The sequence below is a fragment of the Amblyomma maculatum genome, chromosome 1 (genome assembly GCF_055883805.1).
Source record: "Amblyomma maculatum isolate TAMU_Amacu chromosome 1, ASM5588380v1, whole genome shotgun sequence".
Lineage (NCBI taxonomy): Eukaryota > Metazoa > Arthropoda > Arachnida > Ixodida > Ixodidae > Amblyomma > Amblyomma maculatum.
The window spans coordinates 131,861,248-131,875,595 of record NC_139344.1 but is presented as its reverse complement, the minus strand read 5'-3'; the positions used below and the strand labels follow the sequence as shown (position 1 = coordinate 131,875,595).

Sequence of the window (14,348 nt, the reverse complement as noted above, 5' to 3'; positions counted from 1 at the left end):
AATCGAACTGTGATTTCCCCGGCAATTCGTGTGGTGTGACAAGCTGGTTCGGAAACCTCTTCGCGGCTCGTTATTTGACATCGCTGCCATTTCCACGGTGTCCGCACTGCATGCAAGCTAGGCCTCGTGCCTCTCTGCCGACGGCCATTGCTTGCGGCGCGCCGCCAACGCCGCCGGCCATGCCGCCGGGTCGCGCCCGGGCGCTCTGAAAAGCATGGGGAATCCAGGGACAGTCTAGGGAAAACACGTGCGCCCTACATCCGGACATTACATCATAAAATATCACGTGACCAATAATGTTTGTGACGTCATATATGACGTCACAAACTTTGGACCAATCAGCGTTTCCAGCCGAGCTACCCCTAAACTATAGTAGCCACCATAACTATAGTGTTCTAGAATTGAGAAGTGTGCCGTCTGCCGCCGGCGAGCTGGTCGTTTCAGCGATGGCAGGAGAGAGGGCGCTGTGTGCAGGAGGAGCGCAGTGAGCGCGGAGCAGACAGCTGGGTGAACCGTCACCGCTAGTTCAATCGGACTCCGAAGGCGCGTAGCAATAAATTTTGTCGCTTTAGCTCCCACACGCTTGTCTAAATGTATTAAAACGGTTATGTTCATGAACAAAACAACTAGTTCCCTATAAAATAAGCGGCCGTCGTCAGGGAACGGCAATACAAATAGAGGCAATGTAAGATACAGATTGCCGACGAACTGACAAGCAACGGCAAGATATATTTCCTGAACGTATTGGGTGCTTTATTTCTCGAACACTAGCGGGAGGTTCAGTGACGAATGTCTAAAGTATTTCTATGATCATGTAATTTTTTAATATTGAATGCACCGGTTTATGCGGGCTAGACTGAAGTCTTCCATCGACGCTCGCACGTACTGAAAACGCAGTGAATGGTGTTTTAGGCTAGGCTAGCATACTTTTTGCGCCACATGTAAATAGAGGTATGCGAAGATTGCTTGAAGACAGAAATTATACCAGCGCTTACTGATGACTTTATTTAAATGTGGGCGAATACATATGAACTGGCAGTCAAAACGAAATGAATAAATGAGAGCACATAGCAATGAACGAAACCACATAATGGACGACGTGAAAAAAAAAATTGCGACTTAGTGCAAGAATATGGTACAAACGTATAAAACTGTACAGAACTATATGAGAATATTAATGAACTGTACTAGGCCGTGAATAAATTAGGCTGCTAAATTTGAAAACACACAAGAGAAAGGCAGAATGCATATTAAAATCCTCAAACACGATTACTTGCACCTCCTCAGCTTTAGGTGCTTTACCTGCTCTGCTTTAGAGGTCTGCTCTTGGTTTAGCGACTTGGCATAAAACGCAATCGAACGAGGACGTAGAACTTCACTATGTTAAGTGTCATTTCTTTGTCATGAGTAGTGCAACCAAACTTGGAAACCTCTGCGCTTTGCAAAAACAAAGCAAATTCACGCATGCTATTTGCGTTAATCTTTCTTGAACTAAAAAAACAACCGTGAAAGACTCTTCCAGCGTGTGCACGAGCTTTGCAAGCTCCGAGACGGATAAAGAAGACCTCCGTGGTCGAAGTTTGAGATAAATTGATTTTCTTCTTTTTTTGGCGCACGCGATTTGCTTGAAATGAGATAAGCGGAACAAATACTGCATTTTGACTTCTTCATGAACTTTCTAGCGACATATCCTGAAATATAAGCTGTGAGACGGCTAGAACTGTGCCTAGTCGGCATATCTGTGGTCATCTGAAGGAAGGGAATTCAAATTACCTTCGACGTCCTCGAGCCTTCCCTCGTCAACCACACGCTCAAGCTCATCAATAGGATTTGAAAGAAGCTGGGTAGGTTTCTCGCTTGTACGGCTAATTCCAAGTAAGGTATTTACAATTTCAGCATTACAATTTCCTGTCTTTGGGGCTTCGCTAAGTTGTAAAATGCCAGGGCATTAACTGTCACTAAAATTGAGCCGGCGTGGAATGATCGTTGCAGCCATTAAATTGCCTCACGATGCCGAAGAGGTTTTCTAGTTTGTCTTGGCTTAGTCTCGATGTGATAACGTATGTAAAACCGCATTTTTCAGATAAGTAATCAACGAGCTCGACTGTGGACTGCAAAGTTACCCGAAGGCCTTCCGCGGTGCTGTTGCTTAGAAAACCATGTTTTGAGTCAACCATGCTTTGAGTGTATTTCGAGAAGGGAAGGGTTCGAATAGGGAAGGCAGCAGAAAGAGCGCGCAATCAGCAAGAAGAAAGAACGAAAGGAAGGAAAAGAGCATTCAGTAAAAGAAGGGGGGGGGGGGGGGGCGAAAGTCATACGAAACGGACGGAACTGTTACTGTGCTCTCTGCAAACATGTGTTTTCCTGCTTGACCGATCATCGCTCTTCGCTCAACAACGCGCCATAGTACAACAGCCAGAGAATCCCGCCTTTTGCGCGAGTTTTCTGCGCATGTGCGAAGCCCCAGCGGCGACTGATGAAAACACATTGAGAGGCGTCGACGGCGCTTCTCGTCGCCGCACTCATAGCCAACGCACGGGGGCTGGAGGCGCGGTACGTTCACAGCCTCGGTAAAACGATGCCAACCACCTGTGCCGCTTACGGCTGCCACTCTCGAGGCGTGCCGGGATGCAAGACGCGTTTTGTTAGGTTTCCTTCGGCGAGCCGCGACCTGCAACGGCGTGAAGCTTGGATTAGGGCAACCAAGCGTCAAGACGTGAATGGGCGACCTTGGCAGCCGACTGCGTGCTCTCGACTGTGCGAAAAACACTTCGTTACAGGTATGTATGCATCTAAAGGAAATGTGCATGATGAAAAGTATCTACCGGAGTTTGCACCCACCAGTGATAGCCGCAATGAGCACTTGTTCGGCGCGTCTGATGGCGATGTATTTTGTCGTTTATTTTTTTTATGTGCGAAGGGGCCGGATAGTGCAGACATCACAGGTGGCTGTGTGCTCTAGACCGTAATATTTAGCATGTTTTATCGCGACTGCCGTCTGACTAAAAAGAAAAAGTTGGACGTTTGTTGTGATGCACCGCCGTTCGCGAGCCGAGTGGTTGAGCTAGTCATGAGGCTCGCGAACGGCAGTGCATTAAAACACCGTATTTTTTTTTCTTGTTAGTGAGGTGGCAGTCACGATAAAACATGCTAAATATTATGGCCTAGCGCACACAGCCGCCTGTGATATCTAAGCTACCTAGACCTTTCGCACATAAAGGGACAAAATACATCGCCTTCAGGCCCCGGTGCAACTGAAGCAATCACGCACCGAAGAAATCCTCATTGCAGCTATCACTGGTGCGCTGCAGCCTGGGTGAAAACTCCAGTAGGTACTTTTCATCGTGCCTATTTCGCTTAGATGCATACATACCTGTAGTATCTGTGTTTTTGCCGCTCGGAGCATATGACACACTTGCACGACGCACAGTATTTTTTTTTTTAATTAAAGGCTCGCCTTCGTGCACGCCAAAGCATCCGGATTTTGTTCCTTTGGTGTACGAATTATCAGATGCACTTCGTTAGGGAGCTTGATAATCGTCGTCTTCGTCCAACCGTTGCAACGTCAAGGAAACAGCCCGGCACAGTAAATGAGTCTCCTGGAGGGTTCATGCTCGTTCACTTGCAGAGTGGATCGCTCTGGACGTAGAACAGGGTTGGTTCCTGACCGAGATGCGCATCAGATATGTAGGAGATTCACATGTGTTACCAAGTTGTTGATTCCGCAGAAATCGCGGCGGAGGCAGAAATGAACGTTGGAGATCCTTTCACAACAGAATGACCATTCTCTGCGCACCGAGAACCTTTTCACCACTGCGACCACATCCGTTCTGACTCCTGAGGCCAGAAACCGGCTACAGCTCTGAATCATCCATTGCCAGAAAAATGCAGCGCGTTTCCTGCAGGTGTGCATTCCGGCCGGGACAATGCCCTTTTCACGGGGTGTGTATATGTGACTCTCTGCCGATCTTCGTGGATGAAATCCTATAGCTGCACGGTTGTAGATGACGCGAGGAGGGAGCGACGCCCATTGCACCATGCCGGCGCCGCGGTGACCGCATTGTGCTCGGTAACTCAAGACACCCCGCGCATATGCGCCGCTCAGTCACAGGAGACGATTCCACCTAGCTCTGCAGCATCAACAAACCCCTGGCTGCTTTGCCCTTTGAGATCCCTCTCTCTCTCTCTGCCCCCACGCTCTCCTGTCTGCCGAAAACCTGCACGCTGAGAGCGTCTCATTCTGTCACGTCGAACACGGCCCGCGCTACACGCTCTTACAATACGAAGATAGTATATGCGTACGTGCGTTATGAGTGGATTGTGAAAACGCTCTACCTTCCCCCATACTGCGTGAACATGACATGCTGCAATCACTGTCACTACTTTCCGCTACGAGGCCAAAAAAGGGGGGAAGCTTTCGCTTTCTACCAGCGTTGGCGTGGCCATTTCGTATGGTGCGCTCTCGCGTCGTCTGCTACACTGCCGCTCAATGTGTTTCCCGCCCGCTCCCGCATGATGGCGCCACATCCTCGCGCAAAAGGCGGATTGCCGCGCGCCGAAGACGGCACACTTCCAAATTCTAGAACACTATACCTAAACGCTTGTGCGTGATCGGGATCGGCAACCTGCCGGTCGCCACCGCGCGATCTTGATAAGCTGCGCATGCGCGAAAAGAAAGAAGGTAGGCGAGGAGGATCTGTTTGTAGTCTGGCGGATATGACGTAATAAATTGCCTATTGTTGTTTTTTGCTTGCGTGTACTCTCGAACCCAGACGCTTTTTTTTTATCGCCGCCTCCGCAGCCGCAGGTGCCTTTTTTTTTTTTTTTCCCCTTTTCAATTTTGGCGCGCAGTGGTACAAGCAAGCGGGAGGCTTGTTCGCGCCGCGTTGTTTCAGAATGACCGGACTAGAATGGATTCTGCAAATTAGATTGGGTGGCACGCATCCCTGCTGCTTTCTCCAAACTTTCGTGAGTACTGCGAAATACAGCGCAAAGCACGTGTTGCATTCCGTACTTGCCTCGCCAACCCATTGCACCGCTGCCCTCTCGTTACATATTGTTTGGAATTTTTTTTCTGCATCGACGCTCTATTGTTTAGCGATCTCAATTATTTTTTTGTAATCTTGCTATGAGTCTATTTATCAGTGACTTCAAGTGAAGTGTAGAGGAACTTAGGAGCCCTTTTTCGTGCGCTTAAAAGCAGTCCCGGCGGCTCGCACGAAAGGGCTTTCCTTTTGTAGTTCATTTTCGAATACGCCTCCGTTTGGCCCCGGCTAGCCCTGTCCCAGCAAGAGCAACCATTTCTGTTTCCTTTCAGTATGTACCGAAATAATCTTGATGCACGGCGATTGTGAGATCTTGGCTTCGTCGCAGCTTCTGCTCATGGCCTCTCCCGATGGTATGCCTTGTGCCTCATGAAAAGTGAGTAGCACTTGAGTGCACCCGCTTGTAAAAATATGTGCTGGCAAAAACCGGTTGCTCCACAAGGGTGCTGATATATGTAATCAAACTCACCTTATTTATGAAGATAGTCCACAGCATGACTTTGATGTGGCCAGGGCATGAATTTCGATCAGCACCGCCACAGCCAAAGCAATAAAAAGCGGGGGAGTATCGAAATTAATGGTGGCCCAACAGCGAAAAAAATACAGAGACCAAGAAATAAACGAAATGAGACACACGAATAGCGCTGAACTTACAGCTGATTTTTTTTTATTGGGAAGAATCACATCATATATACGCACACAGAGAAACAGCGCACATGCGCAACGTCAACGACGTCAAGTTTTGGTAAAAAGAAAAAAAAGCATTTAAAAGCACGAGTGCATCGGCAGAACTGCTGCCCACTGTGCAGCATATTCATTTCCCGAGGAGATAATGTGACAAAAGGCGTACTCACGCACCCTTTACTTTTTCTGATGTGAAAAGCTTTGGCTACTTCTCTAGTGCACTGGTAAGAATGAACGAACAAAACATCACTGTCATCAAAAAATGACGTGCATTCGCACATGGATCAGTGCTTCGCTAGGTTAGCTTCTTTCTTTTTCAGCGAATTAGCGTGCTCCATGAGCCGCACTTTAATGCATTGCACAGTCTGGCCTATGTAGGTAAGGCCACAGGACAGAGCGATTTGATATACTATGCCAGTCTTACAAGGAACATATCTATTTTCATGATTTATGTTGCACACATTTCTTCTGCCCCCTCGTGCATTCTTTGAACCGCGGCTCCCACTCTTTCTAGTTTGTTAGGAGAAGGAAACAGAACGTTTACATTATGCTTGCTTCCTACTCTTTTAATTCGGTGCAACAGCGTGTGTACATATGGCATGACTACTACATACCTTTCTTCTTCCTTCCTCCGAACACCTTTCCCGCCCTCACATGCTTGAAGACAATTTTAGCGCGCAGAGGACTTTGTCTGCACTCGAGACGAGAACTGAGTTCAGGAAACCAGCTTCCCTGCATTTGTCCGCCTGAGTTAAGAGACTGGACATCATTTTATGATGACAAGATTTCTTCACTGCCATGCCTAAGCATCCCGTAACAATACTACTTTTTACGAGCTTTGAATGAAAGGACCTGTAATTCAGAAGGGGCTTTTCACTCCTAGGTGAATACTGCCAACAGGCATGGTGGGGTTGGAAAGACAACTTTAAATCGAGAAATTGTAACGCTGTTTCTTGGGGGACTTCATGCGTGAGCCTTAGTCCCGACCCATTACGTGCAAAAACATCAAGAACATTTGACACAAATTCAGGATTCACAGAGCTAGCTAGCACCAGAAAATCCTCCACGAAACGGAAAATGTGCATGCAACAACTGGCTAAATCATTCTCAACTTTCATATCAACCCTGCTTAGATAAATGTCGCTGAGGATGGGAGCTATCTTGGCACCTATGCACACACCAGATTTTTGCGTATAAAGTCGACCATCTCACTCAAAAAACGTGTTACTCAGGTAGTAAGATAACATTTCCAAAAAGGATCCGGTTAAGGTTCCACACTCATTTTGGAACCAGCATTCATCATTGTCCTCCGTAATACATTGCTGAACATACTGGATGAGTTGAGAGTGTGCAAGAGATTATACAAATCACCCACATCTACGCTAAAACCAGCACTGTATACCAAGTTCTCATTTTGGAGCAAATCAGCAACTGCCTCAGAATTAGGAACGAGAAATGGATCCTTTACTTGAAGTGACGACAAATGTTTGCAAAGATAGTAGACACAACCAACTGCCATGAATTGCGGAATTCATACTTTCATTCATTATACTTTCTGTGTTGTAACAAAATCCTTCACATCTTACCTTTCCCAGGAGTGGGCATTTATTGCATTGTTCTGATTTCCAGGTCCTTCCCTGTCTTTGGTGCGTGTGCTGAAACAGGGATCCTTTGGAGGCAACCTGGGGCTTTCTTCTGTGCTTTTGATTCTGCCTTAGTTTCCATCGGATAGCTGTGGCTGGTACGTGTGGGCAAAGGCGTTTCATATTTGCAGACCAGCATATATATGGTCCAGTGCTTGTCAAGGCAATTTTTTTTGGTACAAAGTGTGATGCTGCTGCAGTTCCACAAAAAAAAAAAAAAAATGTTTTTACAATTTTTAGACAGCTTACCTTCAAGTTCTTCGATTTTGTAATGGTGTATATATGGTATGCTACCACTGTTTTTTTTTGTTTTTCCTGTCATGCTAATGCATCAAGGATAATGCTAGGCTGTTATGGCTAGCATGATCTGCTAAGGTAAAGGTGCCGGTTTCATTCCACACCAACTGATACAGGTTGTGGGCTTGACCATCCTCAATTTCTTTTTAAAAAATCATAGCAAATTGTATTGCTATGAAGAATATTATCCCAGCTTGTTTTTGGCGAAAAAATATTTTCTGCCCGTGACCACCATCTTAAAGGAGTACAGACGCCAAATTTTGGTGGCATTTTTGTTAGACATTCCTGTATACGGATCGCCAAGTGGTTTTTGCCTACGACTGCGAAATAATTTTCAGTTCAATTTTCTTTTCTTGCCAATTTCGGTTTCAACAGCTGAGAGATGGTTGTGACATCACAATCAAGTCCAAGCCATGCACAGCATGAAAAAGCCGCAGTATAATCTCCAGCTCTTCGCGATTCCTGTTCTTGAGGAAGGCTGGCTTCAGCGCTGCAGTGAATTTAAACATCACAGGATATCACAATTTTTTTTCACCCGTCACGTGACCTAGACTTAACTTTGGCGTCACAGCCATCACACGGCTTTTGAAACCGAAACGGATGAGGAAAGAAATTCAATGATAAATTGTTTAGCGGTCACAGGTGGATATCACCTGGTGCTTTCTGTACAGTAATACCTTGCACATCATTACAGCTAATTAAACACGAACCCAAAAATTAGGTGTCTATAGGTCTCCGCCATGTTTAAAACAAACAAAGCAATCAAAGTGGTGTGGCAGTCGTCTATGGCCCCAGAGCAGGCGGAAAGCACGGGAGCGGCACTGTGGTGCCACCCCACTGCTGTGGCCATACTTGCCAAGAGCGTGCTATTGTGATATGCAGGCACCTTTTTGGCAGATAAAATACCCACGCGCTGTGTGAGTACAAAAGCAATACTTGGAAAAACTTCACGTACACAGCATGCATCGCCTTGTCCTGCACACCGTACCAGACCAAGAGCGGGTTCAAAGCGCACGAGCGAAGTTGTTGCTGCCTTGAAAATGAGTAGCGTAGATTGATATCTATTTGCTATTTGCCCAGCACATTAGCCGCGGAATGCGTCGAGAATTGCAAAGCTTTGGGTGCATACAACAACTTTCAGTCGGGTAAGTGGAATGTGATTTTTCTCGCTCGTAAACAGCACACGCAAACCAGGTAGGAAGTATTCCGCTCAAAACATCATTGCATTCTCGGATGATTCTTCATACCGAGCATCAAATGAGCGTTGTTGGTAAGCATGGCAACAGTAGCAAGGGCACTGTGCCTTGGTACCGTACAGGTTTGCTTATCCTTGCTTTATTCCTTTAAATCACCACGCTGCACGCCTATCTGTTCTGTTCGTGGAAGGTTATTGGCGTCAGCGTTTATAATTTCTTCATGGGTATTCAAGCTTTTAGCTTGCATTACAAGCTGCAGCGTCCACATGCTGGTTCCGTAGTTAGGGCTACCCAGTTCGGTCCCGGCCGCCGTGACCACGTTTCTATGTAGGATAAACTCTGAATGCGACAGTGTGCTACGTAGTTGATGTAAAGATCCTCAAAATCTGAAACAGGGGCCCATATGTCACTCGGGACGCTCAACCCCACAACTCGCATTCAAAATTAGCTGCAGTGAATACCACTCAAACCCCTCGGTATAATAAAATTCATCTCCAATTGAGCAAATCAGTGGCTGTCAGCACACGCACATTTCATCACAAAATTTAAAATAATTTGAGGTGAACAAAGCTAATGTTAGCCATACAATATAACCACAGAGGAGTGCAATACTGATCGCATGCGCAGCAGCTCACTATGCACATAATACATACAACTAGAAAGTGAAAAAAAAAATTTGCTTCAGGAATTGCTTACATTATAAACAGGTCTACGCATTAATATACTGGCTGCCTCGTCAACATTTTACGTGCACTCACAAAATACCATTACGCGTCATAAAGAAGGCCAAACTCTAGTTATTCATGGCCTGTGAGCCCATAGCCGCTCTGGCGTAAAGGTGTCTGTATCCAGCCTTCGCGCCACACTGCGATGGCCCACTGTTTACGGCGACCTTCGCCCATAAGAAACCTGTGCAAGCTTACTAAACTTTGCGTTCTTTGCCTTCCAGCACATGCCACGGTGATGCAACTAGTCAGCATGGTGCTTTGTTTTTTATTTTTTCGGCTGCAGCAAACCATCGCACAATCACAATAGGCGAAAGCAACTGAAGCATTGTTTTTCCTACCACGCGAAAGTCTGTAATTACGACAGCGCCACCGCATCTTCATGACGTAGCCAGAGTGAAGGTGGTCTATACTCCTTTAAGCTTGCAAGTAATAGCAAAACCTAGTCACACAGATAAATTTGTAAAAAAATTAACTTTCTGATGCATCACTATAAACAAAAATTTTCATATTAATAAAATGCATTGTTCTTTTGATGTGCAGGAAATAAACAAACTCTGCCTTATATTTGTTCAAATATAAATCATAAAATATGGTACAAAAAGCTGAAATTTTAAAATGTTTGTCAAATTTTATATTCTTATGGTCTAGGCACTAGACTAGAGTGCCTGGGTTCGAATCTGACTGCCGGCAGCTGCGTTTCGATGGATGCAAAGCGGAGAGGCATCTGTGTGCTGTGCGATGTCAATGCATGTTAAAGATCCCCAGGTGGTCAAAATTACTCCGTAGCCCTCCACTATGGGGCCTCTCTCTTTCCGCTTTCGCTCCCATCTTCCTTCCCTTGTAGCGTGATTCAGGTGTCCACGGGAAAACTTTTCCTTTCCTGTAAACCAATTATTACTATTATAGTACTCAATCTATTTCTCCAACTTTTTTAGAAGACAAAAAGCCTATAAAAGAGATCAAACAACTTAAGCTGCACCTGCAAAAACATTATAAAAGAGATCAAACAATGTAAGGTGCACCTGCAAAAGTATTCTAAATCAGAGAAAATTACCTTATTGAGGTTTGAGGTTTATTCCTCCGTCAGTTATGTAATGAAGTGGCCCTATTAAAGATATGAAAAATACTAGTTTACACAGAGCCATTCATTGCCATTTAATACTGAAAGTTTAATCAGGGTGCTTTTAAGTGAGAAAATAATTTCTCAAGTTGAGCCTTTGCAGGCAACCACGGTGTTGCTCTGTGCCTGCTCATCGCAGCAGCCCACTTTCTGCTGGCTGCGAACTAGCAGTCCACTGCTTGAGTGCAATGGTGCTTTAGGCCTGGGCACTGTCAGCTTTAAATGTGCAAATTTTTTGCAGTTATATATGTGTATTGTAAAGAAGTTCTGATTAAGCGGACAGATAGCCGAGAAGGAGGAAGAGGAAGTGCTTTTGCGGACCAGCTGACTCAAAAGTTAAGCCACCACTGCTCCGGTTCTTCTCGCTACCAGTGCCCGCTACCAGTGCCTGGATCCCCACTTAACACTTGGTGGAGGTGCGGGGTAATATATATATATATATATATATATATATATATATATATATATTGCATGACACAGTACCATTCAATGGCATTTATTTTTTAGAGCTTAATCTAATTTGTGCTTTAGATGAAAAAAAAAACATTTCCATTCAGCGATCGCTTTGAACCCTGGCGTTGCTCTGTGCTTGCTCTTCACTGCAATGGATGCTGGAGCTGACATCAAGGAGACATGTAACAACACCTTGTGGGGGTTCTCACGGGACTCGGGCTCTGTGCTCAGAACGGAACGCCCCGCCGCTAGCTCTGACCACATCCGTGGCAGGGAAGAACGAAACACTGAGGCAGAGCCACCGGGCTGGGCTGTTTATTGGGAGTGCCCAATTTTTATCCTTGGTCATAGCAGCATCCGCGGGCTCTGGCGTCGCGGCGTCGTCTCCCCCCGATGAGATGCTGTGCATCAATATTAGAGGGTAGGGGGAAGGAGGGGCCGCCCGGCACGCTACGCCAGGTCTCTCGCCCCTGCCCTCTCCGCCACTGCTTCAGGGGAAGGAGAGAGATGAGGTATCCCCGTGAAGCAGACAGAGCCGTGTCGTGCAAGCGTGGGTAATCTTAAATTCCCACACCCTCCTCCCTTAATCATGACCTCCACCTGGGTGCCGTTTTCCCCTTGGGAGTCGCACGGCTGGTCCTTCAGCAGGCCCATGTAATACAGGAATCAGGGCAGGGGTCGGGACTTGGGTTGTTGGGCTCTGCTCCTGGTGCCGCTGCCAAAGTGAGGCAGGCCACCCTCTATGCCGAACGGGCCCCGCATGCAGGCCGTACATCCGACTCGTTCTGTTGAAATCCCCGTCGCCGCAGTCACGAGGAAACACAAGGGGGCGAATTATCATGGCTCGCTTACCGGTCATGGGCCGCCAGTACGCCCGTGGTGCGCTGCTCGCCCACGGCTGCGCCGACTTCTCGTAGGTCGTAAATCGGTATCAGACTCCATCCCGATAGGAGCTCCATACTGTTTTTGTTGAATGCCAGTCTCTGTGCTCGACCTCAAACCGAATATGGCACCTGCATTTGATAGCCCTCCTCGCAGCTGCGGGCAACGAACAGTCTTCTTTGCAGCTTTTTGATCCGCATCTCAAATTACTTTGCGGGGAATTCTGATCCTTCTGCTGTACTACAGCTTCATTTAAATTTTTCTTTGTGTCCGTGGCCTTCAGCAGATTCCTTTATTGTTGAAGCTGGCAGTGCCCAAGCCTAAAGCAGCATTGTATTGAAGCAGTGGAGTGCTGGTTCTGTGTATATTTGCAGCCGGCAGGAAGTGTCCTGCAGTGAAGAGCATGTAAGGAATTTACGGCGTTGCAGCGGAGCACCAGAACAAGAGGACCAGCGTGGCAGGCTTCTCGAACCGAGCAGCCTGTGCCGTGCTTGCTGGCTGTGAACGCCGATCTTAGCGCCTCCGCTTTACAGCGGCGCTGTGCGCTACAGGGCCCCCCGACCAAACGGAGCGGCGAAATGTACGCGCCAACGGGGCAGGGATGAGGGTGCCTCAGCGGCAGGCATGTCGACAGATAAGCCAGCAACATCCGAGGGGAGCTCCTGGGGAGGTGTCTCCATATATTTGGGTTTAAGGCGATCCAGGGAGACTACCTCTCACGACCATCCAGCAGGATAGTCGCCGACTTTGTAGTCTTGTTGAGGACATGGTACGGGCCATCATAGGGGGGGCTAAGAGGCGCCTTTACAGTGTCTCGCCTTAGAAAAACATGCCTCGAGGACGCAAGATCTGGGTGCACAAAGATCTGACGGTCAGATGATAGAGGTGGGACTGGGTTTAGGTGTTGAATGCAGTCCCAAAGGCGTTAAAGGTACTGCAGGGGCTGGGACGAGGAAGCCGAAGGAACGAACAAGTCTCCGAGATGACTTCGGCCACCAAACAGCCAAGGTCGCGACGAAAAATGGTGCGTAGGCCAAGAAACACCATAGGAAGGTGACCAGCCCAGTGCTCGCGATCTAGGCGAGCAATGAGGGCAGTCTTGAGCTGACAATGGAGCTTCTCAACCATGCCGTTAGCACAAGGATGGTATGCTGTGGTGCGGCAGTGTTTAGTGCCGAGCAGACTGGTAAGGGAAGTGAAGAGGATGCATTCAAACTGGCGGCCACGATCCGTGGTAACAGCCAAAGTGGGAAATCCATGCTGAAACGAAGGCTTTGGCAACTGTTTGCGCAGTAATGTCCAGAGTGGGCACTGCTTCGAGCTAACGAGTGAAGCGGTCAGTCATCATCAGAATGTGCCGGCAGCCATTAGATGGAGGTGGTGGTCCAACCAAGTCAAGGTGAATGTGGTCAAAGCAACAACCAGATGGCAGGAAAGACTGGGGAGGAGTCTTTGTATAGTGAGTCATTTTGACGGACTGGCAAGCAAAACACGAGCGGGCCACTGGCGAACGTCTAATGTTTGGCCAGACGTACCGCTGGGTAATGAGGCACTATGTGGCTCTGATGCTGAGATGGCAGATGTCGTGAAGTGAATGAAAAATGGCAGGATGAAAGACCTCTGGGATGGATGGACGAGGTAGAGCCGATGACCCTAATCACAAAGAGCGCACTGTTATTAACCCTTTCACTGCCAAGTTTTTTTTTTTTTTTTTGTGACTGCTCCTCACTTCCTTCCAGGTTCTTTTTTCATCTGTGTTACTTCCATCTCATTCGGTTTGGTTTGGTCAGGAATTCAGGAACAGTTGATTCAGAATTCATCAACATTTTCTGAATTCTTTCATCTATCATAGCATGGATGAACCTGGCACACTGACTCGCCATGACTCGCTGCTGAAGCAATAAAGTGACGTGGTGATGATAATGATGCAGGTCTAAAAATACCTCATCTATTTGAAGGCCCCGCCTTCTAAAGAATGGGTCCGCGAGTCAGGGCCTCGCCCGACTACTAGTCACAAATTCACATGAATTCCATTCTGCTCCAAAATACCAATTGGTGAAATATGAGAGAGGCCTTCACCCTGCAGTGGGTATAGTCTGGCTGATGATGATGATAAAAATGCGTTTATTTCCGGGTCAGCAGAGAAGCACTTTGCAAAGATACAACACTGCACGCTGCTTCAATGCGAAGCATGTGGTCGAGACTCGTGACAGGACAATGCTTTGCTACAAAAGTAAGGGGCCAGTGCTTTTACATGGCAAGACAAAACATAGTGGGGTGTAAAGATGGCCTATGTGACA

At 47.1% G+C, this 14,348-nt stretch overlaps 1 long non-coding RNA gene across 2 annotated transcripts in view; it reads left to right on the top strand.

Annotated features, from left to right (window-relative positions):
- The first annotated feature begins 4,828 nt into the window (after positions 1 to 4,828).
- The window catches only part of LOC146203940 (uncharacterized), a 37,222-nt gene continuing 27,702 nt past the window's right edge, over positions 4,829 to 14,348 (top strand). The window contains exons 1-4 of one of the 2 annotated variants that reach the window (XR_014703931.1): positions 4,829 to 4,968; positions 5,318 to 5,421; positions 7,359 to 7,470; positions 9,815 to 10,056. This is a non-coding gene — a long non-coding RNA (uncharacterized LOC146203940). Of the gene's footprint in view, positions 4,969 to 5,317; positions 5,422 to 7,358; positions 7,471 to 9,814; positions 10,057 to 14,348 lie in introns of those variants that run through there. The other variant, XR_014703932.1, reaches the window with a different exon arrangement.